Here is a 24,072-nt window from a genome sequence, read left to right as displayed (position 1 = left end):
TTCTCAAAACGGATTGAATTTTTGTGGTTGTGGTTTTAACACAAAGGTGATAGTGTCATTGTCACGACCCTAAACCCGAACCCGGTCGTGATGGTGCCTCTCGTGAAGACAAGGTCAGTCAATTAAACCCAATTCACCTTTTAAGTAGTTAAACAATAATAAACAGTCTAAGCATGAGTTAATAAACCAAAGTCTAAGCAAAAGATAGTATAATGTGCGGAATACAACCCAAACATAGCCCGATACCGGGGTGTCACAAGTCACATCATCTAACAACACAGAATACCCCAAAGTAACTACAGAGTTTTATACAGAATTAAGGACATAAAGGAAAAAAAAGATAGGGAGGAGCTCCGGGCTGCGAACGCCAACAACTACCTAAAGACTCCTCGGATCTGCCTGAACTGGAATGATCAGCACTCGGGAGCGGGACCAGCTATGCCTGAATCTGCACACAGGGCACAAGGAGTAAAGTGAGTACTCCAACTCAGTGAGTAACAAATGTAAATAAAGACTGAAAGCAAGAAAATACGTAAGGCACAATGCATTCTATAATGAAGCAGTAAAACTATTTAAAAAAGTAAACCAATTAAAAGATAAGTAAAATCATTTATCAACAAGTAAGCAGATAGTTAATAGACAATTAAGGAAAAATAAACACGTAAAGGTTCGCCCCTCGGGCACTATATCAACAAAACCGCCCCTCGGGCAACATCTCAGAACAATACCGGCCCCTCGGGCTCAATTTCATATCGCAATGGGTACCCGCGCTCACTGGGGGGTGTGCAAACACCTGGAAGTGCCCCTTATAGCCCAAGCGCAATATCAAGCCACCTCATGGCATCATCACTGGGCCCTCAGCCTCATATCAATCAAGTCACCTCATGGTGCACACATCTCAGGCCCTCGGCCTCATGATCAGTATCAAATATTTCCTCACAACAGAGGCCCTCGGCCTCACTCAGTCAAAAATCCTCACAAGCCACTCGGGCAATAGTAAAACAGTGTTTCTCAGCCCAACATCATTTAAAAATATCATTTAAGTATTAAAATTGAGTAAACATGGCTGAGTACAAACACAATGGAAAATAACATGACTGAGTTCAAGTATAAAGTCAAAACAGTAAGGAAATATCAATAAAAATCCTCGAAGGATTCAAATAGTTGGCACGAAGCCCAAATATGGCATTCGACCCAAATAATGATGATCACAAATAGTTTACAATCAAATACGCGGTAAAATCATCAATCGGGATGGACCAAGTCACAATCCCCAATAGTGCACGACCCCACGCTCGTCATCAAATGTGTGCCTCACCTCAATATAGCACTACTATGTGCAATCCGGGGTTTCAAACCCTCAGAACATCATTTGCAATCATTACTCACCTCGAACCGGTCAAATCTCTAGATCCCGATGCCTTTGCCCCTCGAATCAGTCTCCACTCGTGTCGAATCTATCCAAAATTAGAATCACGACGTCAAAATATGCTAAGGGAACGAAGCCCAAGCGAAAACAATCAAATAATACCAAAATCTCGAAATTGGCCAAACCTGACCCCCGGGCCCATGTCTCGAAACTCGATAAAAATTACATCACCGGAATCCTTATCCTCCCACGAGTCTATACATATCAATAACACTGAAATTGGAGTCTAAATGACCCCTCAAATCCTCATTTAAAGTCTCTTAATCTCAAGCCCTAATTTCTCAATTTTAGGCTTAGATTTCATGATTTATTAGGTAGATTTCACAATAGAATCGAGTTTTAACTCCAAAATTCTTACCTCCAAATGTTTCCCCTTGAATCCCTCTTCAATCTCCTTCAAAAAATTCCAAAAACGACCAACTATGGAGTAAATAAACCCTACATTCGCGAACAAGACGATTTTTTAAACTTTCTGCCCAGGCCTGAAAATCCTCTTCGCGAACGCGGTCAACGCCTCGCGTTCGCGAAGCACAATTTAACTTTGACCAACTTTCCTCTTACGCGATCGCGACCAGACCCTCTCGAACGCAATGCTTTACCTAGACGAACCTTCGCGAACGCGTTCCATCCATCGCGAACGCGATGAGTTAATTCCCCCGAAGCTCAGCTGCTCTATCCTTCTATGTGAACGCGACACGACAACTGCGAACTGTTGATACCCAATTTTTCCCTGTATATTTTTTAATATACAAAATACTTTCAAAATATCATGTATATGCATATATAAGCATGTCCCAAGGTTTCATTATTTTTTCCAATTTTTAAAGGGGTTTTAAATCAATTTATTGCCCTATTTCATTAAGAAAAAAATCAATAATTATCCCCAAAATTATCATTTTTGGTGATTCATTTAGTGGATTTCTCATATTTATACTAAAATATACCTAACATAATCTTTGCATATTTACAAATTTATTTAGCATTTTTATGCTAAATTGCATATAATTGCAATATTAGCCTCTTCTAAGATTTAATGGTAATTATATTTATAAAATTGGCTCCAGTATTTTTTATTTGATAATTATGTATTATTAATCATCTTAGTTCCTTTAATTTATTTTCAGAAATTAGTTTACCATTTTTATAAAATCAAACAAGGGAAAAGTGTCCATTTAAATGCTAGCCCCATTTATTTCAATTATAGCCCTAAATCAACCCTCAATTAAACCCAATCTCAAACCCGGTTCAAACCGACCCAGACCCGTTTCCCACCTACCCTCTTTAATCTCAACCGTTGATCTCCCAGATCAACGGTCCCAATTTCCCTTTCCTTTTTTAATTCCCCATTACCCCCTAACCCTAATCATTTCCCGTCTGAAGCAGCCCTTGAATTCCTCCTCTCCCAATTCACTCTCAATCTCTTTCAGAAACCCTAGCCGCCACCTTCAATCACCATAAAAAATTAACCACATCCAAGGCTTCCAAAGCCATTGATGGCCTGTATCTACCTCATACGACTTCTACATGCTTGATTATCATGGCCTCAAGGCCAGACCTTGAAGAAATTTGGTCCAGACCTCGGATGTTTTTTCAGTGCTATGGCTGTCTCCGGCCATCCTCGACCTTGCTCCGGTCGGATATAGCTATTCGAGCCTGATCTCGACCTCTCCTGCTTAGATCGATGATTTCCAAGCCTTTCTCACCCTTTGGGTTTCTTCTGATTCTTTTAGATCCGTTGTCGATCTATTTTCTCTCCAAGCCTTTTGAAAATTTTCTTAAAGTTTCTTTCAAAACCTTACCTTCAAAACCTTTATCTTTTTCGATTTAGGGTTTTGTTAAGTTATTTCGAATCTTTTTTGATTTTTTTAACATGTCGTTCTTCTGTTGTGTTTCTTATGTTGATTCTTCTACTGTGTCCCTTATGTTGTTCTTCTACTGTGTTTCTTTATGTTAAAAGTCATGGCCCTTTCTTAAGGTTTCTGATTTTATTTTCTTCGTTGATATTTTTGCCTGATTCTTTTGTCCTTCATCTTTATACTCGATTGATGGTGAAACCCTAAATTTGGAGGGGGTTCACTCGAGGTTTGAGGCTATTTGCTATGTGATTTTCTTGTCCTTCATCTCTGAACTTGTTTGGTTTCGAAACCCTAATTTCGTTGGACTTATTTGGGTTTCTGAAGTTGTTTCATCCGTTGCTCGACTGAATTTCAAAATCTTTTATTTCTTTATATGATTCTGAATCCCTGCTAAACTCTTCTAAGGTCTTTCTACTGGACCTTTTGCATGCTATTTGATATTCTCTCCCTTCTCCATTGCTGAGTTACTGAAACTGACCTATGTGGCTACCATGTTCCTATAGTCCACTACTTACTGATTTTGCAATTGCATGACACTTTTCTTTGTCCTAAATTCAGCCTCGCATGCCTAATACTTGTGTGCTCTTTATATATGTTGAGCTTCCCCTCTAAAATGACTTTCAATTTTTGACTGATTTTAAACCTCCTTGTGTAAGTCTGATTGATGTTTTCCTTGTTTTACTAATTTCCATGTTTCTTGGTTTGATTTGAAAACTTTCCTTAGCCTTCCTGACTTGGTTTATTCATGAACCAGTAATTTCAAATCTCTGACTCCTTGATTTACTATGTTTTGATTGATTCTTACCTTATTTGTTTAATCGTGTATTTTAAAGATCCTTCCCTTAATTAAACTCCTATGTATTTACCCCAAATTGTCTACTTTGCACAAGATGCTTATTTGATCTCTTTCCATAAATGATTTCAGTTCATTACCGTTTGAGTTCGAACTCCTTAATTAAAGGAGATTCTTCTACTGATTGATTTTAATTGGTACATGGTTATTTTCTTGCCTTATTCTCTGCCTGTTTTCAAACTATAAATATTATGCTCTTTCATTGACACAAACACACACAAACACTCTTAGTTTTCTGAACTCACACTCACCTTCAAAAAGCATTCTCTCTTGTTACTTGTATTGTGGCCTGCTTTCAAGTCCTGCTACTTGCTTTTATTGTACTTTGCCTCTTTGAAACTAGTATGTTCTGATTAAGATTTTCAGCAATCACAACAATGTGTTTACTTAATACTTTTACCTTCTTGTCTGTCTACTATTTGTGTATAGTTCAATACTTACTTTTGCATGCTGTAATTTCCTTCTGCCTGTCCTGTTATGAACCCCAAACCTCTGCCCCAATGTGTTTGATACTATGGTTTGCTTGAGGCATGATAGTACTGAATATTACTATCCATGACTCAAGCTTGATCCCCTTGGGATCCTAACCCCTATGATTCTTCGCTGTTGTATGTTCTGGTAGGCTTATAGGCATGCCAGCATCTCCATTGCTGTGTATGCTCAAAGCTTACCCTTGCCAAGCATGGGCTCTCTGCAATCAGTTCCCAATCCCCGACCCCCTTTTGTGCGCAAAGTTATCAATTCTATAGCTATTCCCCCAGTACCTTTTTCCCTTTTCTTTACTTCCCTAGTTCTTAAAGTTCTGTTTCTGCACTTGCACTCTCTCTTAGACTTTAAGTTCTGCCCCCCTCTTGTGAGCCTTTCCTTGGGACCCCTTGATCTCCCTCTAAACTTGGACACTTGAGGGCTGGCCCTTCCATACTGCACTTATCCCCATTATGATAATACAATTTGGGTGTGAGCACTGCCCAGAGTCCTATTAAGGCTCTTAGGGAACTCTGACACACTCAAGTTGAGAAAGGCTTTGGATCAATGGTCTTTGAGTTGGCTTATCTCATAACTCAGTGAGGAAGTCAAAATTAGGCTACCTCTAGTTGTACTTTTATTTGTATTTTCTAATGTAATTTACTATTCCAGTTTGTAATAAGTTGTAATAAACACTTGGGGCTGGCTAGTGAAAAGGGGTGGGTAACTATGCACGCAAAAGGCAGAAATCATGCCTATAGGGTTATTCTAAATCCTTCATATTCAATTACATATAGAAACCATGCTTATAAGTTGTTCTAATTCTACATATTCAATTACATATAGAAACCATGCCTATAGGTTGTTCTAATTCTGCATATTCAATCACATATAGAAACCATGCCTATAGGATTGTTCTAATGCTGCATATTCAACTGCATTAGATACCATGTCTATAGATTTTAAACAGTTTCTGCATTTAGATACTATGTCTATAGGCTTTAAACAGCTTCTGAATTTAGATACCATGTCTATAGGTTTCAAACAGTTCTGCACTTAGGTACCCTGTCTATAAAGGTTTAAAATCAGTAACGTCTAGAAAGCATGCCTATAGGAGTTTCTAATAAAAAATCTAATTCGCCTCACTGAGTGTTAGATCTAAAATCAGTAATAATGACTACTATCAGCCGTAGGACTTTTAATCAATTCGTTTAAATCCTACCTCTCTTTTAATAATCTGATTCTATCACTTAGCAAGTTTAACGAGTATGCATTCAAATAGTTCATTTCGAGCCTTACTGTTTCGTTGATTTTTTGAATCTAGTAGATACCATGCCTATAGGACCTCTGTTCAAATACTTAGGCAAGACTTAGGGTAATAAAAACTAAATCTGATTCTGTTAATAATTACAACCAGCAGACAGGCCTGATTCGGACTTCTTATCTGAGTTATGTGATAAGCTTAAACTGTCTCAACAATTTCCTCTCACTCATCTTTAATACCTTTTAAATCAGACCTAAACAGTATGTGTAAGTCATGTTAATTACGTGCTTCTTTGTTAAAGGAGGTATATCTGAGCCTCTGCTTGTTATATGTTTTCCCCAATTTGCAATAAGTGTTTTGTATGTCGCCTTAGAGTCTTTTTTCCTTTGAAACTACAAATAAGCCTAATATCCCTCCCTTTTAGGATTAGTAGTCCTAAATGCCTCCGGGACTGATAGGATTGGGACGGGTAATAGCATGTAATAAGTAAACGAGACCAATCCGCGCTTTAAATACCTTAACAGGGTGGGAAGGGTAGATATGGATATGATGAACACGCGTTAATATCACGTGTAGCCCCTCATTGAGGAGTGATTATCTGGCATTGTGTGGGGTGATCCATATTGTTAATAAACCTAGGACCCCCTTTCCCTTATTTCTTTTATCATTTCAACTCCTTCTTTAAAAAATCAGCTTTCTTTGTTCTTCGAAACTTTGTTTATTTGCAAACCATTATATGAAATTCCCTCTTATTTGAGACTTATTTGTCTACATGTTAATTGCACCCCAAATTCACAATAATTGTCTGGCCAGGAACCATACTAGTGGATTGTGGGGGGGTGCCTAACACCTTCCTCTTGGAATAATTTCAAGCCCTTACCCTAATCTCTAGTTATTCAAAATCAAACTCTTTTGGTGTCCTAATGCACCCTAATCATTAGGTGGCGACTCTTCAAACGCAAACCAATTCCCAAAAGGAATGAGTTGTCCCTCCAAATGTCATAAACCCGATTTCGCTCTAGAAAAAGGGGGCACGACAGCGTGGCGACTCTACTGAGGATTTTTAGGCTTTTACCATTTCAGACTATTATCATGAATTTATGCTTCTTTATGCACAATTATTTGTTTATTTCTTTCAAGCATTCAATTTTCTTTTTGTTTGCAAAACTGACTTGTCTTTTGTTTCTCTCCTTTATTTCTTTCCTTTACTGCTTCTCTTTACTACCGCTTTAAATTATGAAATGACTATATTTACTGCTTTCTTAATGAGCAAATATGTGCCAACATACTTTTAATTATTGCATAATCATGCTCAACATCATATTCCACTCGTGCCAAACAAAATGCCATAGCAACGCTTATAATGAGTGGTTGCGCTCTTCTGATATTATCACCCCCTAAATCCGAAAAAGGCGTATTTGCGGTAAAACCAGTCGATCAACGGTGTAGTCGACGGTTCCATGCCTTTCCCCCTTAAGTTGTCCGCTCAAGGGTACCAGTCTAAAACCTCATAGAAACCTTACTCTGTTTAATTGTGCATGCATCATGGTAAAACCTAGCCGAGTCAGTTATGTTGTTCGCATAATGACTCTTTAAGATAACCTAATCCAAAGTTCACTGGGTTTCCCTAAAACCCAAATGGACACTATCACGTTATGTGCATTTAATTGGAGAACTAAATGCTTCATGCTAATTGTTGATGTTAAATAGTCGAGTCCGGTAGGGTTATGGTCTTAACCCTTTTGTTTTCCAGAAAATAAAGAACAAGGTCCCCAGTTTTGGAATGGTTAGCACACCCCCACTCTTGCTAGACTGGTGGAGGAGTTTTCCATCAGATGACCAAATCAATGAGTGGAAAGAGAGGCTGCCAAAGCTAGCAAAAAGTTGGAATATATGGAGTACAGTCTGCTGGAATTCGAAGGGAAAGTGAGGAAGAGAGTCACCGACTTCCAGAACGCCGAGGGAAACAAAGGAGAACTCCTGGCAAAGGCATTTTTACTGGTGAACCAACGTGAACTGGAGGATTTGATCAACGAGAGCATTCAACCTGAGGAAGGTCCTTCTGGGACCAATTAGATAGGAATTTACCAAGTAGATAGGAATTTACTTTTTCGTTTTATGAATGTAATAAGGCCAATGACCATTAGTGATATTTTATTTCCTGTTATTTAGTGTCGATTTGGGATTTGTCTACTTTTATCAATAAAATGAGGCATTTAGCATTCTAAGTTCTCCAAATCAACTTGTCGCTAGGCTTACCTCGGGCACAAAGAGGTCCCCAAAATAGGACACGATTTACATTCTTGCACTATGTGTTTAAATATCACAATATTTTCTTATAATCCTCTCTAACTTGTTACCTTTTTATTTTCAATTTTTGTTTATTTATTCCCCTCCCCAAAGGTTAGTTCGTGCACTCTGGCAACATCATCTTATTCCATGAGATCCAGGGGCCCTCCACCCACTCCTCCTCTTAGTCCTATCAAAAACAAGAACATAGGAAAGATGGAAGATGTGAACAACTCCAGAAAGGAAAACTCAGCTAAACGGGTAGAGGTCGCTCATGGTCATGGTACTCTGGTTCCTAAGGAAAGTGCATCCCAACTCGAACAAAAGCTGCTGAAATTCCAAAAAGAACTTGATCAGGTTTGGAATCTGGTGAATCTATCATTTTCCCTCACCACTACCGATGTCAATTTCCCAAATTTTCAGAACCCCACACCTCCACAAAATATTCCAAAGCCACAAAATCATCCCGCTCCTCACCACCACTGCAACACCTGCCATACTTCCAACAATACTCCGCTGCTCGTCCCAGAACCCTTGAACTCCACAAATGACCACTTTCACACCCATCACAACACCCCCATCTATGTGGAGACCATGCCACACAACACCCAACCCATCTTAAGCACACCCGAGTCTGATGATAAAGACTCGCTCATCAGGAACCTGGCTGAAGAACTTAAGAAACTGACTAGTCAAATTCAAGGCGTCGAAGAAAGTAAGGGAATTGAGGGTTAAAGATCTCTGCATACAACCAGATGTTGAGCTGTCGGAGGGGTAAAAACCTTCGAAGTTTGAGATGTTTGACGGTACAGGTGATCCGAGGGTCCATTTTAGAACATACTGTAACAAGCTGGTTGGAGTAGGGAAAGACGAGAGAATCCGCATGAAGTTTTTCATGAGGATTCTGAAAGGAGATGCTCTATCTTGGTACATTAGCCAAGATCCGAAGAAGTGGTCAAGTTGGGGAGGCATAGAGTCCGATTTTATGGATAGGTTCAGGTTCAACACGGAGAATGCGCCAGATGTGTTCTACATTCAGAATCTAAAGAAGAAACCTACAGAAACATTTCGCGAATATGCTACTCGCTGGAGGTCCAAAGCTTCTAAGGTCAGATATGCCTTAGACGAGGAACATATGAACAAATTCTTTGTCCGGGCTCAGGACCCACAGTATTATGAAAGGCTGATGATGATTGAGAGCCACAAATTTTCCGACATTATCAAGCTGGGTGAAAGGATTGAAGAAGGCATCAAAAGTGGTATGGTTACGAACCTCGAGGCCTTGCAAGCTACAAATAAGGCCTTACAGTCCGGTGGTATGTCCATGAAAAGGGACATCAGAGCCGTAATTGTGGCACAAAGAACCAAATCTCACATCAAATACCAAACCTATCCAATGCCTCCACTCACATATCAGCCTACTCCAAACTACTAAGCACCCTCACCCTCTTACCAAACTCCACCACCCACTTATCAATCATCTCCACTACCCACTTATCAGCCTACTTCACCCAGATACTCCCAACCCTCACTTGTTTACCAAGCCTACAATGCTCAACCATCCCACCATCAATCACCTCCTACACGCCAAAACTTCCCTAGACCTCAACCAAATTTTGACCGCAGACCTCCTAAATAGTTTACAGCCATTGCCGAACCCATTGACCAGTTGTACAAGAGACTCAAAGTTGCTGGTTATGTCACCCTTATCCCTGCTATAACTCCTGAGAACCCTTCTCAATGGGTTAATCCAAACAAATCATGTGCATACCATTTCGGCATGAAAGGACACACCATCGACAAATGTCATTCTCTGAAGGACAAAATCCAGGCTCTGATTGACAACAAAATTATTGTGGCAAAGGAATCCGCTCCGAATGTCCGCAATAACCCTCTACCAGACCATAAGGGTGGAAGCATTCACATGATTGAAATAGAGGACGATTAGGATCCCGAGGGGTCGATCGGGTTGATCACAGAAGGTGATGATCCAAAGAAACCAATAGTTACTCTTAATCCAATCATAGTCCAGATTCAGCCATCTGGGGATGCTGAGGTAAACATGTCCATGCCGCTTGAGTTTGAAACAACGTCATCTACAAAGATACCAGCACCAACTGAGGTCGAGTTCGTGTCTCCAGCAAATGCACCTCAATCATTTAAAGTTGCAGTTTTACCCCCCAAAGCACATGCTCCGTTCAGAGTGAAAATGTCCACGCCGATCCCAGTAGCGATGTACACCATGACACCATTCCATACCAAAGCTATACCATGGGACTATACAGCTGAGGCAAGGAGGAAGGGCAAGGTTAGGTTCGAGAAAACTATTGTCGCACAAGGTATGACGAGGACTGGTAGGGTCTATACCCCGGAACACCTAGCTGAGTCAAGCAAGCAGGCCTCCAATTGGTTGCCCATCATTGAGATGAGTCTAGATGATCTTTGGAAAAAGATACAAGCCAAAGAATACCCGGTCATCATCCAGTTGAACAAAACATCAGCATAAATTTCCATACTTGCTTTGCTACAAAATTCTGAGGCACACAAGAATGCCCTGCTAAGGGTGCTAAGTGAAGCATACGTGCCAAGCAACATCACTGGCGGGGAAATGGCCAACACGGTAGGACAGGTATTGAAAAGTCATAAAATTACTTTTCATGAAGATGAGCTGCCACCTGAAGGGTTGGGTCACAACAGATCACTACACATCATTGTGCAATGCGAAGACTATTTCATCACCAGGATTCTGATCGAGGGGTGTTCCCGTCTCAACATTTGTCCGCTGGTAACGCTCAAGAAGTTGGGTAAGGGACTATACAAGATAAAGGATGGAGCCATCAACGTGAAAGCCTTCGACGGTTCCTAGAGGTCCACTATTAGGGAAATTAGTCTGTGTTTGCAAATGGGGTCAACTTGGTTCGATGTCGATTTCCAAGTGATAGACGTGCCAACATCTTACAATCTACTATTGGGACGGCCATGGATTTATGCCGCTGGGGCCGTAGCATCAACACTGCATCAGGCAATAAAGTTTGAATGGAACCACCAAGAAGTGATCATTCACGGCGACGGTAGCAACCCCATATACAGTTGCCAGACCATTCTGTCAATCGAAGGGAGAAGGAAGCTAGGGTGGAGAGACTTACCATCATGAACGAGTGAATGCTGTTGACAAAGATAAATGGTGGGACAACAAGATCGAGAGTATACTGAATTGGTGTGGGTACGAACCTGGCAAAGGGCTCGACAAGAATCTTTAAAGAATTACTAAGTCTATAAAACTCAAAAAGCATTGCACTACTTTCGGTCTGGGATATGAGTATACCTGGGAAGAGTTCAACAGCTGGTCGCCACCATGGCGCGATCCTTACTATCCGCTGGAGCAACCAATACCTCACTTGGAGTAGACTATCCAACTGGCCGATGTTATCTCTAGGTCAGAAGAAGAGGATGCTTGGCAGCGGTGAAGAACTTGTTCTTAGAAGATAGTGATATGGACTGCTGTGTCATTCTCGAGGAGGAGGGGGAGGAAAGCCCTTCCATACAAGCCGTAAGCAGAGGGTCCCGCCTCAATAACTAGACCATCAGGACAACCAGGGCCCGACGAGCCTTGGGGTAGCAAGGCAAAAACAAGCACTGTTTTGATTTACTAAATTTTTTTTATTTTTTCGCATGTTTTCAATTCATGCAATAAGATCACCAGTGTTCAAAATAGTTATTATGCAATTTATCAAAGCATTTTGACTTTTCTTATAAATCGACACTTATTACTATTGTTTTCTCTCATTACTTTACTTGTACAACATTACTATTACTTATCTTGATGAACCAATGAATGTGACATGCAACGAGACAACGCAACAAACAGACATAGATTCAGAGGAAAATGACATACCAGAAAAGATTGTTAAGGAAGTTGAGAATTTTGAGAACAAACCTAAGTCCAACCTGGACGAGACCGAGATTGTTAACCTGGAAGATGCAGAGAACGTCAAAGAAACGAGAATCAGTGTCCACTTATCGCCACCAGAAAAGAAGGAATACATAGAATTTCTAAGGGAATATAAAGACATATTCGCTTGGTCGTATGATGACATGACTGGTATGAGTACATCTATTGTGGCTCATAAACTGCCAACCAATCCAACATGCCCACCGGTAAAGCAAAAGGTCAGAAAGTTTAAGCCTGACATGAGTCTGAAAATCAAGGAAGAAGTCACTAAGCAAGTCAAAGCCAAGGTTCTCACAGTAGTAGAATACCCAACATGGTTAGCCAACATTGTGCCAGTACCAAAAAGGTCAGAGTCTGTGTCGACTACCGGGATCTCAATCGGGCCAGTCCAAAAGACGACTTCCCCTGGCCAAACATACACATCATGATCGACAATTGTGCCAAGCATAAATTGCAGTCATTTGTGGATTGTTTCGCTGGGTATCATCAGATCTGGATGGATGAAGAAGATGCTGAGAAAATGGCTTTCATTATGCCGTGGGGAATGTACTGTTACAAGATGATGTCGTTCGACCTGAAGAATGCAGGGGCCACCTTCATGAGGTCCATGACTACCATCTTCCATGATATGATACACAAGGAGATAGAGGTGTACGTAGATGATATTATTATCAAGTCCAAGAAAGCCACTGACCACATGGAAGATTTGAGGAAGTTCTTCAACAGATTACGGAGGTACAACCTGAAACTGAATCCCGCGAAGTGTGCATTTGGGGTTCCTGCCGGAAAACTACTTGGGTTTATTGTGAGTCGCCGAGGAATAGAACTGGATCCATCAAAGGTCAAATCTATTCAAGAGTTGCCATCACCGAAGAACAAGAAGGACGTGATGAGTTTCTTGGGAAGACTTAACTATATCAGCCGGTTCATAGCACAATCTACAATCATTTGTAAGCCGATCTTTAAAATATTGAAAAAGGATACCGCTACCAAATGGGCTGACTACTGCCAGAAAGCTTTCGACAAAATCAAGGAATACCTGTCAACACCACCAGTCTTGATCCCGCCCGAGCCAGGTAGACCTCTATTACTCTACCTTGCAGTATTGGATGGAGCTTTCAGCTGCGTTCTGGGGCAGAATGATGAAACAGGAGGAAGGGGCATGCCATCTATTACCTCAGTAAGAAGTTTACCCCGTACGAGGCTTGGTATTCTATGCTTGAGCACACCTGTTATGCTTTGACTTGGGTAGCTCAGAAGCCGAGACACTATTTTTGTGCCTATACTACATATCTCATATCAAGGATGGATACCTTGAAGTACATCTTCCAGAAGCCCATGCCCACTGGCAAGCTAGCCAAGTGACAAATCTTTTTGAGTGAATTCGACATTGTCTACCTGACTCAGAAAGCGATCAAGGGACAGGCACTAGCAGACCACCTTGCTGAAAATCCCGTGGACGGAGAATACGAACCCCTAAAAACATATTTTCCTAACGAAGAGGTATCATTCATAGGAGAAGATACTGTAGAATTCTATGACAGTTGGAGAATGTGTTTCAACAGAGCAACAAACTTCAAGGGAGTGGCATAGGAGCCGTCCTAGTATTAGAAACCAATCAGCATTATCCGGTGTTTTCCAAACTCAGGTTCCCATGTACCAACAACATGGCCGAGTACGAAGCCTGCATCTTAGGGCTCAAGATTGCTATTGACATGAACATTCAAGAGTTGCTAGTGATCGGAGATTCAGACCTACTTATACATCAGGTCCCATAGGAATGGGCAACCAAGAACTCCAAGATACTCTCGTATCTATATTATGTACAAGAATTGAGGAAAAGGTTCACAAAGACAGAATTCCAACATGTTCCCAGAGTCCAGAATGAGTTTGTCGATGCATTGACTACCCTATCATCTATGATACAACATCCAGAAAAGAACTTTATTGATCCCACTCCGGTAAAGATCCATGATCAGCCAACTTATTGTGCCCATGTTGAAGAAGAAGCAGATGGAAAGCTCTGGTTTCATGACATCAAGGAATATTTGGCAAAAGGAGAGTACCCAGAACTTGCAAATCCTACTCAGAAACGCACACTTCGGAGGTTCTCCAAAATTTCTTTCACAGTGGAGGAATCCTGTATAGGAGGACTCCTGATTTGGGACTGTTAAGGTGTGTCGACGCAAAGGAAGCATCCAAGCTACTAGAGGAAATTCATGATGGGACCTGCAGTCCGCATATGAATGGCTTTGTCTTAGAAAAGAAGATACTCCAAGCCGGTTACTTTTGGATGACTATAGAGACAAACCACATCCAGTATGTCCAAAAATGCCACCGCTGCCATATACATGCAGACATGATAAAGGTACCCCCAAACAAACTCAATGCAACAAGCTCACCGTGTCCGTTTGCCACCTGGGGAATGGACGTTATTGGACCAATCGAACCTGCCGCTTCCAACGGGCATAGGTTTATCCTAGTAGTAATCGACTATTTCACCAAGTGGGTCGAAGCAACATCCTACAGAGCGGTACTAAGAAGGTCGGGGCAGACTTTGTCCGCGACCGCATCATCTGTCGATTCGGGATTCCAGAATTAATCATTACCGATAATGGCTCCAATCTCAACAGTGACTTGATGAAAGCTATGTGTGAAACTTTCAAGATCAGACACAAGAATTCTACAGCCTACTTCATCAGTAGAGATGTTCCCACAGGTGCCCTTTTTTCCAATGGTACTATAATTCCTATTCCTATCCCTTCATTCCCTCTTTTGGTCTATCTACATTCCAGTAAATTCATACGCTTCGCGGACGGAGCAAAAAGTGGAGTCTTGGTAAGATGAACGGAACAGTAGAAGCTGGCAATAAGATTTTTCAAGAAGATATTGAGGAAAATGATAGAGAAGCATAAATAGTGGCACGAGAAGTATCGTTTGCTTTACTGGGATATCGTACCACAACCCGCACATCAACCGGGGCAACCTCCTAGATGCTAGTTTACGGTACAGAGGTCGTCATTCCCGCTGAGGTAGAAATTCCCTTCCTAAGGATCATACAGAAAGCTAAGCTCGACGATGCAGAGTGGGTGAAGAGTCGTTATGAGCAGTTGGCTCTTATCGATGGAAAGATAATGAATGCAGTTTACCATGGTTAACTTTATCAGAACAGAATGTCCAGAGCCTTCAACAAAAGAGTCAAGCCGAGACAGTTCACACCGAGACAACTAGTGTTAAAGAAAAATTTTCCACTTCAAGATGAAGCCAAGGGGAAATTCTCTCCCAACTGGCAGGGTCTATACATGGTTCACCGGGTTCTAACAGGAGGAGCCCTCATACTCACAAAAATGGACGGAGAATTCTGGCCGAAGCTGATAAATTCAGATGCAGTCAAACGTTACTATGTGTAATATTTATGCTTTCCTTATATGATGTAATTTGAACTACACCTGACCTGATTCCCATTTAAGAGGGGATACGTAGGCAGCCCTATGAGTTCGGTCACAATTCAATAAAATTTTTATTTTCCCATGCGATTGGAAACTGGGGTAGAATTTTGAGGAGGACCCTCAAAATTCCGAAGTTGATTTCAGCCAATTATCGCTAGCAGCAGTTAGAAGTAGCAACCCAGTAAACTAGGGCAAAATTTTGAGGAGGACCCTCAAATTCCATAACAAGAAGAGTTGCAATGTCTTGAACCACGTCGCAGTCGTTGGTTCATCTAAAGAAAACTACTCTTAATTATGTATTTATTGTTACATTTTCTTTACTAAATCATGATGTTTATTGCCAAAATTGCCTTGTTTAGCAACGCTACCCCAATGATACATACAGTATCATCAGATCACAGTCGAGCAGGTCAGGCAGAGCCAGCGGGGATACGAACTAACCTCCCCCTTTTACAAAACTCACGATTTTTCTTTGGATGCAGGCACTTGAGTTGCAAAATCATCAAATATACTATACACTCACGAGACTCACATTACTCAGAAATACAACTCTTAGAACCGTTTCACTTAGTCACAGCTGCTATCCGCACGCAGTGTCCTCAGCAAACACAGTATCCCCAGCAGTCGCAATATCGCAATCCGCTATCACCTAAGAAAATTCTATTATCATTTGCCCTTTTACTTCTTGCATAAGCCTACCATTCTGCCTTCCGAGACTAAGCTCTGTCTCCATATGTATTTCTGCATTGCATAAGGCTACCATTTTGCCTTCCGAGACTAAGCTCTGTCTCCATCTACATTTCTTGCATTGCATAAGGCTACCATTCTGCCTTCCGAGGTTAAGCTCTACCTCCATCTGCATTTCTTGCATTGCATAAGGGTACCATTCTGCCTTCCGAGGTTAATCTCTACCTCCATTTGCATTGGCTGAAAGATCGCCACCTTATTTATATTTGCATCAGCTGAAAGATCGCCACCTTATTTGCATGGCTGAAAGATCGTCACCTTTACATTTGCATGGCTGAAAGATCGCTACTTTATTTTTGCATCGGCTGAAAGATCGCCACCTTATTTACATTTGCATTGGTTGAAAGATCTCCACTTACTGCATTGCATGGGCTGAAAGATTGCCAAATACTACATCTCATGGGCTGAAAGATTGCCAAATTGTCCAAAGGCGCCATTGTTCGGAGGCACCATTTTCATAGCCAGAGAACGCCATGTCATGGCCTGAGGATCCCTTTTAATCGTTTGCATATCATTATTCAAAGGCGTCATAGTTCAGAGGCATCATTCTCATAGCCCGAGAGCATCATTTCATGGCCTGAAAATCCTTTATTATATGCTTCATGGCCCAGGACATCATGGTCTAAGGACATCATCTTAATCGTCCAAAGACAAACATTCATGGTCCGACGGGAATTTGCATCATGTTTAAATTTACGCACGATATGTGCTTGCGTTGCTTATTTACAGGTAAACCGACGAGCAACGACCATCTCAGCAGGAGCAATCCCACTCTAGTTCCCGCAGCCCTATCAGACTTCAACATTCATCCCAACCTGAATATTGCATCCGTTCTTGAAAAGTCTCCATCGACATATTCTGCCAACGGATCCCGAACTATATACGATCTGATTTCTATAAAACTAGGGATATGTAGGCATCTCAGAAGCCAAAGTACAACCTAAGTCTCCTCGAACCATTTTGTTTGGTCAAAATTGACCATCATATCTTTACCCGACAACTCTTTCATCCTTCCCGGGTAAAGAGGGGCAGCTGTTGATATCCAATTTTTCCTTGTATATTTTTAATATACAAAATACTTTCAAAATAGCATGTATATGCATATATAAGCATGTCCCAAGGTTTTATTATTTTTCCCAATTTTTAAAGGGTTTTTAAATCAATTTATTACCCTATTTCATCAAGAAAAAACCTATAATTATCCCCAAAATTATCATTTTTGGTGATTCATTTAGTGAATTATCATATTTATACTAAAATATAGCTAATATAACTTTTGCATATTTTTACAAATTTATTTAGCATTTTTAGGCTAAATTGCAATATTAGCCTCTTCTAAGATTTAATTGTAATTATATTTATAAAATTGGCTCTAGTATTGTTTATTTGATAATTATGTATTATTAATCATCTTCGTGCCTTTAATTTATTTTCAGAAATTATTTTACCATTTTTATAAAATCAAACAAGGGAAAAGTGGCCATTTAAATGCTAGCCCCGTTTATTTCAATTATAGCCCTAAATCAACCCTCAATTAAACCCAATCTCAAACTCAATTACCTGACCCAAACCCCGTTCAAACTGACCCAGACCCGTTTTCAACCTACCCTCTCTAATCTCAACCGTTGATCTCCCAGATCAACGGTCCCCATTTCCCTTTCCTTTTTTAATTCCCATTACCCCCTAACCCTAATCATTTCACGTCTGAAGCCGCCCTTGAATTCCCCCTCTCCCAATTTTCTCTCAATCTCTTTCAGAAACCCTAGCCGCCACCTTCAATCACCACCTAAAATCGACCACATCCAGGGCTTCCAAAGCCATTGATGGCCTGTATCTACCTCCTACGACTCCAACATGATCGATTATCATGGCCTCAAGCCTGATCTCGACCTTGATCCGGTCGGATATGGCTATTCTTCTGAAACCCTAACCTTCAAGGTTCTTCTGATTCTTTTAGATCCGTTGTCGATCTGTGTTCTCTCCAAACGTTTTGAAAGTTTTCTTAAAGTTTCTTTCAAAACCTTACCTTTAAAACCTTTATCTTTTTTGATTTAGGGTTTTGTTAAGTTATTTCGAAGCTTTTCTGATTTTTTTTAACATGTCATTCTTCTACTGTGTTTCTTATGTTGATTCTTCTACTTTGTTTCTTTATGTTAAAAGTCCTGGCCCTTTCTTAAGGTTTCTGGTTTTATTTTCTTCGTTGATATTTTTGCCTAATTCTTTTGTCCTTCATCTCTATAATCGATTGATGGTGAAAACCCTAAATTTGGGGGGTTTACTCGAGTTTTGAGGCTATTTGCTATGTGATTTGCTTGTCCTTCATCTCTGAACTTGTTTGGTTTCAAAACCCTAATTTCTTTGGACCTATTTGGGTTTCTGAAGTTGTTTCATCTGTTGCTCGATTGAATTTCAAAATCTTTTGTTTCTTTATATGATTCTGAATCCCTGCTAAACTCTTCTAAGGTCTTTCTACTGGAACCTTTGCATGCTATTTGATATTCTCTCCCTTCTCCATTATTGAGTTACTGAAACTGACCTATGTGGCTACCATATTCCTATAGTCCACTACTTACTGATTTTGCAATTGCATGACACTTTTCTTTATCATAAGTTCATCCTCGTATGCCTAATACTTGTGTGCTCTTTATATATGTTGAGCTTCCCCCCTAAAATGACTTTCAATTTTTGACAGATTTTAGACCTCCTTGTGTAAGTCTGATTGATGCTTTCCTTGTTTTACTAATTTTCCTGTTTCTTGGTTTGATTTGAAAACTTTCCTTAGACTTTCTGACTTGGTTTATTTATGGACCGGTAATTTCGAATCTCTGACTCCTTGATTTACTATGTTCTGATTGATTCTTACCTTATTTGTTTAACCGTGTATTTCAAAGATCCTTCCCTTAATTAAACTCCTATGAATTTACCCCAAATTGTCTACTTTGCACAAGATGCTTATTTGATCTCTTTCCTTAAATGATTTCTGGTCATTACCGTTTGAGTTCGAACTCCTTAATTAAAGGAAGTTCTTCTACTGATTGATTTTAATTGGTACATGGTTATTTTCTTGCCTTATTCTCTGCCTATTTTCAAACTATAAATATCATGCTCTTTCATTGACAATAACACATACAAACACTCTTAGTTTTCTGAACTCACACTCACCTTCAAAAAGCATTCTCTCTTGTTACTTGTATTGTGGCCTGTTTTCAAGTCCTGCTACTTGCTTTTATTGTACTTTGCCTCTTTGAAACTAGTATGTTCTGATTAAGATTTTCAGCAATCACAACAATGTGTTTACTTAATACTTTTACCTTCTTGTCTGTCTACTATTTGTGTATAGTTCAATACTTACTTTTGCATGCTGTAATTTCCTTCTGCCTGTCCTGTTATGAACCCCAAACCCCTGCCCCATTGTTGTGCATGCCCAAAGCTTAGCCTTTCCAAGCATGGGCTCTCTGGAATTAGTTCCCAATCCCCGACCCCCTGTTGTGCAAAGTTATCAATTTTGTAGCTATTTCCCAGTACCATTTTCCCTTTTCTTTACTGCCCTAGTTCTTAAAGTTCTGTTTCTATACTTTCACTCTCTCTTAGACTTTAAGTTCTGCCCCCGTCTTGTGAGACTTTCCTTGGGACCCCTTGAGCTCCCTCTGAACTTGGATACTTGAGGGCTGGCCCTTCCACACTGCGCTTATACCCATTCTGATAATACAATTTAGGTGTGAGCACTGCCCGGAGTCCCATTGAGGCTCTTAGGGAACTCTGACACACTCAAGTTGAGAAAGGCTTTGGATCAATGGTCATTGAGTTGGCTTATCTCATAACTCAGTGAGGAAGTCAGAATCAGGCTACCTCTAGTTGTACTTTTATTTGTATTTTCTGATGTAATTTACTATTCCAGTTTGTAATAAGTTGTAATAAATACTTGGGGCAGGCTAGTGAAAAGGGGTGGGTAACTATGCATGCAAAGGGTGGAAATCATGCCTATAGGATTATTCTGAATCCTTCATATTCAATTACATATAGAAACCATGCCTATAGGTTGTTCTAATTCTGCATATTCAACTGTATTAGATACCATGTCTATAGGTTTTAAACAGCTTCTGCATTTAGATACTATGTCTATAGGTTTTAAACAACTTCTGAATTTAGATACCATGTCTATAGGTTTCAAACACTTCTGCACTTAGGTACCATGTCTATAAAGGTTTAAAATCAGTAATGCCTAGAAAACATGCCTATAAGAGTTTCTAATAAAAAATCTAATTCGCCTCACTCAGTGTTAGATCTAAAATCAGTAATAATGGCTACTATCAGCCGCAAGACTTTTAATCAATTCCTTTAAATCCTGCCTCTCTTTTAATAATCTTATTCTATCACTTAGCAAGTTTAACGAGTATGCATTCAAACAGTTCATTTCGAGCCTTACTGTTTCGTTGATTTTTTGAATCCAGTAGATCCCATGCCTATAGGACCCCTGTTCAAACACTTAGGCAAGCCTTAGGGTAATAAAAACTGAATCTGCTTCTGTTAATAATTATAACCAACAAACATGCCTGATTCAGACTTCTTATCTGAGTTATGTGATAAGCTGAAACTGCCTCAACAATTTCCTCTCACTCGTCTTTAATACCTTTTAAATTAAACCTAAACAGTATGTATAAGTCATGCTAATTACGTGCTTCTTTGTTCAAGGAGGTATATCTAAGCCTATGCTTGTTATATGCTTTCCCCAATTTGCAATACATGTTTTGTATGTCGCCTTAGAGTTTTTTTCTTCCTTTGAAACTACGAATAAGCCTAATGTATCTCCCTTTTAGGATTAGTAGTCCTAAATTCCTCCAGGACTGACAGGATTGGGACGGATAATAGCACGCAATAAGTAAACGAGACCAATCCACGCTTTAAATACCTTAACAGGGTGGGAATGATAGATATGGATATGATGACCACACGATAATGCCACGTGTAGCCCCTCATTGAGGAGTGATTACCGAGAATTGTGTGGGGTGATCCATATTGTTAATAAACCTAGGATCCCCTTTCCCTTATTTCTTTATTTCTTTTATCATTTCAACTCCTTATTTAAAAAATCAGCTTTCTTTGTTCTTCCAAACTTTGTTTATTTGCAAACCATTATATGAAATCCCCTCTTATTTGAGCCTTATTTGTCTACATGTTAATTGCACCCCAAATTCACAATAATTGTCTGGCCGGGAATCATACTAGTGAATTATGAGGGGTGCCTAACACCTTCCCCTTGGAATAATTTCAAGCCCTTACCCTAATTTCTGGTTATTCAAAATCAAACTCTTTTGGTGTCCTAATGCACCCTTATCATTAGGTGGCGACTCTTCAAACGCAAACCCAATTCCCAAAAGGAATGAGTTGTCCTCCAAATGTCATAAACCCAATTTTGCTCTAGAAAAAGAGGGCGCGACAACTGTCACACCTCCTTTGGCCTACACCCCGTAAATGGTATAAGGGAGTTTTTCCAATTTAAGTGACAATCGAAACAGAATTATTTTTATTAAATTCAGAGTCGCCGCTTGTGATAATTGATGGTGTCCCAAGTCACCGGATTAAATCTCGAATGGAGGAAAAGATTGACTCTGTTATACAGTCTGCGAACACAGAAATTCGGGTGAGGAATTCTGTTAACCCAGGAGAAGGAGTTAGGTACTCCCAAGTTCCGTAGTTCTAGTACGGTCGCTTTGATCATACTTGGCTTATTAAATTGTCTAATTACTGATTTTAGATCCTTTGTGCATTTACCTTTTACCGCTTTTAACTAAGAAAATTATCTTGAAACGGGTCTCGCGTACGTGTACCCATTTGTTTGGCGCGTCAAGAATCATGTCACGCGGACGTGTCCACAATTAATAACGCTTTATTATTATTGAGAAAAGTTTGGCCAAAGTTGCGCGAGCACATACTCCGGTTTGGTTTTTAAAATCGTAATCATGTCACGTGAACGCGTACACAATCACGATGGTATTTTAGACGTGCCTAAAGCAAACTAAACATATTCATTTTTTAGTATCTAAGTTATAAATATGTGAGGGCCATGAGCAATTTTATTATGGACGGCACACCTCAATCTATCCTTAAGTAATCGTAATTATGTCACGCGAACGTGTCCACAATCACGACGATATATTAATAATGCGCCTGAAGGTTTGTCTACCGGGTGTGGTGGTCCTAAACATGCTCCTAATGGTCCGAGCAGGCAAAGTAAAATGATAAGCTTGATTTTTCATTCTGGATGTCCAATATCCACATTCAAAACAACGGGAATGACAGTCGAATTATTCAATCACGTTAACTTATTGGTCAATAATAAGTATCACATATTTGACCTCCACCAATACAGCATCAATTATTTTTAAATTGCAAGACTTGAAAAGTTCATACAAAGAAGCCAACAACGATTGTGATACACCAGCTGCTTGGAAAACAATACACGATAAAGCTAATGGCAATGTAAAGAATCTCAACAACTAAATACATGCATCTCATAATCTTGGTTCATTTCCTTTATTCATTTTTTGTCAAAAATTTGATTCTTAACTATGGAACATTTATTTTCAACAAAAGCAATATGTCAACGATAAAAAACAACTCATTTCAACCCTTGAAAACCAACCGAATACGAATTCATGAAGGCAACACACAAAACAAATATCATCAGAACAAAACGTTCACCAATGCTATTACGGCATCACAAACAACAATGAAACCTTAACTAATAGATCAACAAAACGAAAACATGAAACTAAGGCAAAACAGTAAAAGAAAGGGAGAAATAGACCTTGAACAAATCTGAAATATGATTGTTTGACAGCTTGAAATGCTAAACGACGGAAAATCGGCAATAAGATCAAACGAAACTGAAATTCGACATACTCAAACTTCGACCACGACGAACCTCAAACCGGCAACCCCAAACCACGACCTCAGACGACATCAACATGCTATTTTTGATACAACTCGGCAGAATCAGATTCGACAGTTTTGACGACTATCGTCGGTTTCCTGTTCATTCGACGTTAATGGCACGACTCCGGTGAAACAACGACAGTAGAGGGGGAAGAAGGCGGGGACCGGGAGCAGCAACCGTCGCCAGCGATGGGGTGAGATAGAAAAAGAGAGAGATGGCTTGGAAGGGGTGTTCTGGTCTTCTAAGATCTAGGTTTTGTCTTAGAGGTTCAATGGAGTCTACGTTTTTTTCTTTGGTTCTTTTATGAAGAAGAAGATGAAGCTTCCTTGGGGGGGGGGGGGGGGGGGGTCGTTCCTGATGTAAAGTTGCGCCCCTCCCTCAGATTTTTTAGGCATTACCTATATGTAGAGTCTAGGTTTAGGTGTATTTTTGTGTATTTTCCAATTAGTCCCTAGATCTTTTTGTGTTAAGTCCTTAGTTTTTTTTATATTTGTTTTTGATTCCAAAGAAGAGTCTAGAAGGGTCCCTAGGCTTAATGGACTAACCCGAATTGGGCCAAGAATTCTTAAAATTGTGATCCAGCACCTTAATTGACTCATTTTAAAATAAGATAAAAATACTACACAATGCAAAAGCTAACATGAAACTATTATATGTTTTTTTTTGTATTTTCAAAATTATATAAAGATAAAAATAAGGTACTATTTTCTGCATTTTTTTTATGAAAGATACATACTAAAATATTTTTTATGATTTTCCATTTTTTATGACGAAAATAAAGTAAAGAAGTCAAAAATAGTTGAAATAGCTATATTAGGCCTAAATTAAATA

At 39.8% G+C, this 24,072-nt stretch overlaps 1 long non-coding RNA gene across 1 annotated transcript; it reads right to left on the bottom strand.

Annotated features, from left to right (window-relative positions):
- Nucleotides 1-178: 178 nt before the first annotated feature.
- Nucleotides 179-23,609, bottom strand: LOC107825463 (uncharacterized). Its single transcript, XR_001657067.2, has 2 exons — nucleotides 23,113-23,609; nucleotides 179-448 (listed from the first exon to the last, which is right to left on the bottom strand). It is a non-coding gene; the product is annotated as an uncharacterized LOC107825463 (long non-coding RNA).
- Between the last annotated feature and the right edge of the window lie 463 nt (nucleotides 23,610-24,072).

The sequence above is a fragment of the Nicotiana tabacum genome, chromosome 11, assembly GCF_000715075.1.
Source record: "Nicotiana tabacum cultivar K326 chromosome 11, ASM71507v2, whole genome shotgun sequence".
Taxonomy (NCBI): domain Eukaryota; kingdom Viridiplantae; phylum Streptophyta; class Magnoliopsida; order Solanales; family Solanaceae; genus Nicotiana; species Nicotiana tabacum.
Note: the sequence above shows the minus strand (reverse complement) of the source record. Positions and strands in the feature narration are given on the sequence as shown.